This window comes from Chiloscyllium plagiosum, chromosome 5 (assembly GCF_004010195.1).
Source record: "Chiloscyllium plagiosum isolate BGI_BamShark_2017 chromosome 5, ASM401019v2, whole genome shotgun sequence".
NCBI lineage: Eukaryota > Metazoa > Chordata > Chondrichthyes > Orectolobiformes > Hemiscylliidae > Chiloscyllium > Chiloscyllium plagiosum.
Genome location: NC_057714.1, coordinates 43,616,952 through 43,624,055, shown reverse-complemented (window position 1 = coordinate 43,624,055; position 7,104 = coordinate 43,616,952). Strand labels below are relative to the sequence as shown.

Below are 7,104 nucleotides of genomic sequence, written 5' to 3'. Positions count from 1 at the left end.
ATTCACAAGCCAGAGGGTGTGCTGTTTGGGCAGGGTCTCAATCTCAGAAGATCTGTAGTAGACCCTAATGCACTTTAAAAAAACAGCAAGATGCCCTTTGAATAAATGAGAGGGAGACTTTCTAAATGGGGACACATTCACGCCAACTCTTTAAAGTTTAAATTAAATAATGACCCCAGCAGCTGCAGGCTAGCATGATGCAGAGGGACCTGAGGTTGTAGCTAAACGCCAGGAAGGGAGGGAGACCCTCGAAGTACAAAAGCCCTTGATTCTGGAAAGGTCCCGGCAGATTTGAAAACTGTAAATACATTTATTTCTACAGCAAAAGCAAAATACTGTAGATGTTGAAAATCTGAAATAAAGATAGAAAATATTAGAATTACTCAGATGGTCAACGTTTTACTTAGGTCAACAATATCTTCAGAAACTACCATTGATATAAAACATTGGTTTTATTTCTCTCTGCAAATGGTTCCTGCTCTGGACTTAGAGAATCTGCTCTTCTTACATTGTTTATGTATATTTTTGTTTCTATGAGTGTAATTATTAACTAACTGTAATTCAAGTCTGACTAATTGTAGACATCCAGTGAGGGGGAACAGTCAACAGTGGGGAGGGGGTTGGAGGGTGCTGGGCAAAGTTCAATATTTCATGGACCATCAGCCTGAAGAACAAAGGGCCAGCCTGAAGACCTTGGCACCTATGATTACCAAACATGTCCCAAATGAACAGGACTCCTCACTGAAAATGCCTTCAATTTGCCTGAAGTAGGATTTCAATGGAATTCAATACATTAAAACAAAATTGTTTCAATTCTGTAGTTCTACAATAGTGTGAGATAACACAACAGTTGAAAACTTTTCAAATCTCTTCTGAAGGCTGCTTATCAAAGGCTATTTCAACCATTTCCCAAGCATTGCATATTTATGTTTACGCTGTGTTAATATTTTAACCTTTTTTTAATATATGTACTTGGCTACAAATAAATATATCAGTTATTTTAGCCAATAAAATTGTGACAGCTGTCAATGTATACCTTCCTGAATGGAGTAATTATAATATGAGAGCATTCATAATCCGGAGATTATTTTACACCAAATACTGTAACATCTCACCTTCTGGTCAAGCAATATTTGAAGAACAGGTTATAAAGTAAAATACAGTTTGTAATTTATGGATAAAATCTTTACATCGGAGGTACTGTGAAATCATTGAGAACACATCAGTAAAGACAGAACTATTATGCATAAAAGGTTCAAAACTGTCATTGTCTAACCTACAATCATGAAGTGGATATGAAGTGAAATAAGTGAATAGGTCAACATAGCAAATGCATGGAAATGATTTTGAGTGAATATCTTTTTCAATTAAATAACATTTAAGAAGAAAGCAGTACAAACAACTTACAGCAAAATCTTACCAAATAAGCTCCACATCTTAAATTCCTCCAGATTTTTTCAAATTGCACTTATCACACACATTACATTAAAAAATCAAAATCATTCTTTAATTTTCATAATTTTTCTGAAGAAAAATGAGTGATATCCAATAAATGCAGCAAAAGCTTAATCAGAATATATTTCTACTCTAAGAATATTTCGGAAGGCTTAGATGTGGATTGTGTCTCTTCTTCTATGATTCAAAAAGAGAGAAAATGTTGGTATCAGTCTAGAATTTTAATCACCATTTCAAAGAAAATAACATAGCAAGATTTGGAACTTCTTGCGAAGAATGATACATATCTAATATTTTATCACTGGATCTTTTAAAGAGCTGCTTTGTTTGATTGGTTTTGAATTTTTTTATGTATTGGTGCAACAGGCACATGCTTCATTTTCACTGTTTTCCTGCCACCAACCAAGATAATAAATTCAGTTTATTTATGACAAACCATCTGCACAGTCAGCATACACAGCAATCCTGTTTCACAAACTACATATTTTAACACTAAAATGTATTTTTTAAAGTTGTCATTATGTATAAGGATTGTCTTTTAAAAATAATTCAATCACCAAAAAGGTGTTAGAACTAGGGAAAGGAAATGTTGCAGATTGCATGCTATAAATGTATTTTTACTTAGATGTAAATCCACCAGTCAGACAATCAGGCAAGTTGGTTTCAGCAGATAACAATAACTAATTAAATGCACTATGCCAGACTATTTAGTTTAACACAGCAGTCACAACTATTATTTTCTACATGAAGCACTTGTTGACATTGTGATAAATAGTCAAACCTGATCTGATCAGTTTGCAAAATTTGAAGCACACATTGAATCAACTGAGCTGTATTGTGATAAAAGCAAAGAAGAAAATGATGATAGGAGAGTGACAAGTAATTCATGTCGGGCAGAGTTCTAATGCAGCATAACCATGTTCAGCTTATACTGAATTTAGAGGTAACTATCAACATAAGAGACCTGAGGAGTTTCATTGGGTTGTGCAATTACTTCTGGCAGATCATAGAGGAGTGTACTGAAACTACTTAAAATTTCAGTAAGTTAAAGCAAAAAGAAGTAAATTCTGCAAGCGAATCAGGAAAAGACAGTACAAATTTGTGAATGTTTTGGGTTCTGATGAAAGATCCCATGTACAATTCATTGCCTGACGTCTGCTTTTTTGCAGCTGCTACCTGACCTGTTGAGCACCTCTAAAAACATTTATATGTGTACCAAATTTCTGCATCCAATATTTTTTTTATTTTTGATTAAAGAGTAGGCTGCACTTTGATGTTAAAGTAGTGAAAAGAGCAATTCATGAAAAGCAAAAGAAACATTTAGCAAATCACGACACTATTAAAGAAACCTATGTTGAGACACAAATAAAGTTGACATAATTTTATTGTAAAACTTGAACAAAACCTAGTTGATATGGAAACATCTTAAAATAAGCAAAAATATATCTGGATTCTGTTTGTTTTCTGGATTTTTAAAAATTAAACTCCATAAACAAGGTTTCAATGGGATGCGATTCCAGATGAACTGGTTTCTGATAATACAGCTCAAAATGTAATATTTATATAATAATTCTTAAATCAGCTCTTGTCTATGGAAAGTTCAAGGACATGAGACCTGCATAAGGATGAGCATTAAAAATGGTGAAATAATTTTGACAAGATTGATTATCCCAGGAGTATTAAATATCAATGGAGGAATGTCAAAGGTCACTCAAGCTCTCAGGTTAGATGAAGAAAGAAACTATGCTGCTTAAGAAATTATTAAAATTGTTCACTTAAGACAAACTAAATCAGATTTGAGGTTGAACATATCTGAAGATGAAGGTGACAGAAAGCCAAAATACATCTTAGACATGGTACATCCTTTGTATCGTAAAACAAGATGTTCCTTGTGTGGAATTTTGTTGAAATGCTGAAAGACAACAGAATTGTGGGTAAAACACACGTCCAGAGTCAAAATCCTGTTTTCCGCCTTGTTACTGCAGAGATCCTAGAATTCAATTAGAAATGAAAAATAATGTCACAATTAATTGACATGTTTGAGGTACAAAATCTGATTTTAGTTTATACTCAAAAAGGATGGGAAAGTTGAGAATGCAAATAAGTCAGTTTCTTGTGCCTTTTAGTGGTACTGTTACACCACTTCCAACATGAGCAGAGCAAATGTACAGCCCAGTGACATTAAACTTCAAAGTGAACTGTGTATTGGACCTACATGTTCCTAGACATTAAGACCACATTCAAAGGGCCAATTTAAAGAACAGCAATTTGACATTTGGTCAGTCATCCAGGTGGCTGGGACAGACCAGCGACCAAATCTGCAAAAGGGAATAAATCTGCATGTCATCAAGAACCTTCTCCTCAAATGGATGGAATGTTTGCTGGTACCTAAAACCTCTTCAGAGGTTACAGTCATCCTTCAGATTAATCTTATGTCCAGGAGATGGGAGGAGCCCCTTCCTACAGTATCAGATTTGGGTTTCGAGCTTTACAATGGAGCGGAGACAAAAACTTTGGGAAGTCTTCAAGGTAAAACTAAAACTTTATGATGTATACCACTATCAATGCTTTGGACAGGTAGAATATGTTAATCATGCAGTAATCAACTATCTTAAAAAAAAATACATTCTCTTATGGTAAGAACTAAGATGTTTGTTATTTTTGATATGAATTAGATCAACTTTGACAGGACACACTCTGAGGTTTTATCACAAATTATTTTCTATCCACAAATTTAAAATTCTCAACCCCTGTTTCAATCCCTCACGGTCTTGAACACTCCCTCTCTGTAACAGCTCCAACATTAACCAGCAGCCCAGGCAATGCCTGAATCTTGGGCATTGCTCACATTTGCCCCATCATTTTCAGCCATGTCTTAACCACTTCACACTTTTGTTTTTGTAAATTCCTGACTAAATCTCTCCAGATCACTCCCCTTCTTTAAACTCTTTGCTAAAAGCCAGATATTTAGTTAGTCCTGCCAATTTCCCTCCTTGTATTGGCATTCTCTGACACTTCCCCAATTTCTCTGACACAGTTCTGTGGAACAGCTCAGGACATTTTTTTGTCAAAGATGTTGAATAACTGCAAGCTGTTGGGATTGATGCAGAGAATTTTCCTCCATTACAATTGTATAATCCCTGGACATACCTGACCATATTCTTGAAGTCATGATGAAAACTCCATGTGAAGTTAGATTTAAAAAACAAACAATATGAGGACTTGAGATTCCACTGTGACTTGCAGCATTCAAACCAATCCAATTTCACCCTGAAGGCAAGTATCACCTCCAAGGTTTTAATTCACAAAATAATGCAGTTATGAAGTTCTTACCAATTTGGGAAGGTCTGGTTATTTGTTGCCACAGCTAATCATCTTCCTGTTGGGCAGAAAAGAAAAAGTGATACAAGCAGATTCCTATTAATCAGTTAAAACACCATGAACCCAAAGTCAGTCAGTTTTTAAAGAAACAAAATAGATAGGGACATAAATAATTTGTCTCTTTTATTGATGGGTCAACTTGACATGCCATCAGTCTAATTTACCAAAATGAGTAAATACATTGGGGAATATAATACTCCATCTGGATTTCCACTGTTGGAAATAGTGGTTCCATGGATTACTGAGTCAGTGTTCAAGTGAAGCCACGTTATACTCAGACCCCAGTCATCATTCAGTAAGATCTGGGAAAGGATACTGAGACATTCCCACCGGAAATTCAACAGTACCTTCAGGATTCCTTTAAACAGATGCTGCAATTAAACTGATATCCTCCAGGATGTTAATCCTGGTAAGTAAATAGCATTTGTGTTGTTAAGCTGTATGTTTTTGGTGGGAGTAAAACAAAGTGGTAACCATTCTCAGGTTTAATATAGGGCCCATTCATCAGAGAAAATATTTCCATTCTTTCATTCTTGACATGAAGTGAAATACCAGTTACTAACACCTTACCGTGCCTAGAGAGGTGGTAGCATTGCTGGTTAGGCCCATGTAGGCAGATAGGGCATGGTGACCACCAGAGACTTCAAGACTGCTCGGTAGTTCATGCAAGTGTCCCCTAAATCCCAATGGAGATCTGGTTTTCCATTCCAGATAGTAGTGAACAGAATGGTTCCACAGAACTGCAGCAAGCAGCAGAAACATGGCACCACTGGTGGGCCAGCCACACAGGAAGGAAGGATGTTGAATGGAAGGACACTCATGGTAAGGGATTCATTAGTTATGGGAACAAACAGGCATTTCTGTGGCTGTCACCGTGACTCAAGAATGGTATGTTATCTCCATGGTGCCAGGATCAAGGATGTCGCATTGCTGCAGGACATTGCTTCTGGGGAAGGTGATCTGCCTGAGTCTGTAGCCCATATTAGTATCAATGATACATGCCGAGAACTGTAGTTCTGCAATCAGAATTTAGGGAACTCAGTGGAAAATTAGCCAGAGGACCTTCAAAGAAGTAACCTCCAGAAGGCATCCAGAAGGGATGCCTTCTGGGGAAGGTGGAACCTGTACAAGAAGGATGGGTTGCATCTGAACTGGAAGGGGACCAATGTCCTGGGTGGAAGGTGTGCTCGAGTAGTTCTAGAGGGTTTAAACTAGTATGGCAGGGGGATGGGAACCTGAGCTGTATACCAGAGGTGAGAGTTGATGCAGATGAGGCAAGAGCAAGAAGTAGACCAGCTAGCGGGAAGGATTTTCCTGGGAAGGAACCAAGGGATCAGTTAAAGTGTGTTTGCTTTAACGCAAGGAGTATCAGAAATAAAAGTGATGAACTTAGAGCATGGATCAGTACCTGGTGCTGTGATGTTGTGGCCATAACAGAGACATGGGTTTCTCAGGGGCAGGAATGGTTGCTGGATGTCCCAGGGTCTAGAGCATTTAAAAAGAACAGGGAGGGGGGAAAAAGAGGAGGGGGTGTAGCACTACTAATCAGAGAGGGTATCACAGCTACAGAAGCTTCCATTGTCGAGGAAGATCTGCCTACCGAGTCAGTATGGGTGGAAATTAGGAACAGCAAGGGAGCAGTCACCTCGTTAGGGGTTTACTATAGGCCCCCCAATAGCAGCAGGGAGATAGAAGAAAGCATAGGTCGGCAGAGTTTGGAAAAGTGTGGACGTAGTAGGGTTGTTGTAATGGGTGACTTTAACTTTCCCAATATCGATTGAAACCTCCTTCGAGCAGAAGATTTGAATGGAGCTGTTCTTGTAAGGTGTGTTCAGGAGGGTTTCCTAACTCAATACGTTGACAGGTCGACGAGGGGAGAGGCCGTTCTAGACTTGGTGCTCGGAAACGAGCCGGGGCAGGTATCAGATCTTGTGGTGGGAGAGCATTTTGGAGATAGTGACCACAACTGCCTCACATTCTACATAGCTATGGAGAAGGAGAGGATTGGGCAAAATGGGAGGATATTTGATTGGGGAAGAGGAAACTATGATGCGATTAGACAAGAGTTAGGAAGCATGGATTGGGAGCAATTGTTCCATGGTAAAGGCACTATAGACATGTGGAGACTGTTTAAGGAACAGTTGTTGCAAGTGATGAATAAATATGTCCCTCTGAGACAGGCAAGAAGTGGTAAGATAAAGAAACCTTGGATGATGAGAGCGGTGGAGATTCTCGTCAAAAGGAAAAAGGTAGCTTACATAAGGTGGA

General features: G+C 38.1%; 1 long non-coding RNA gene across 2 annotated transcripts in view; it reads right to left on the bottom strand.

Annotated features, from left to right (window-relative positions):
- Positions 1 to 1,661: 1,661 nt before the first annotated feature.
- Positions 1,662 to 7,104, bottom strand: part of LOC122549837 — a 49,219-nt gene continuing 43,776 nt past the window's right edge. For both annotated transcript variants that reach the window (XR_006311678.1, XR_006311677.1), the window contains 2 exons: positions 4,789 to 4,834; positions 1,662 to 3,445 (listed from right to left, as the gene is read on the bottom strand). This is a non-coding gene — a long non-coding RNA (uncharacterized LOC122549837). The remainder of the gene's footprint in view (positions 3,446 to 4,788; positions 4,835 to 7,104) is intronic.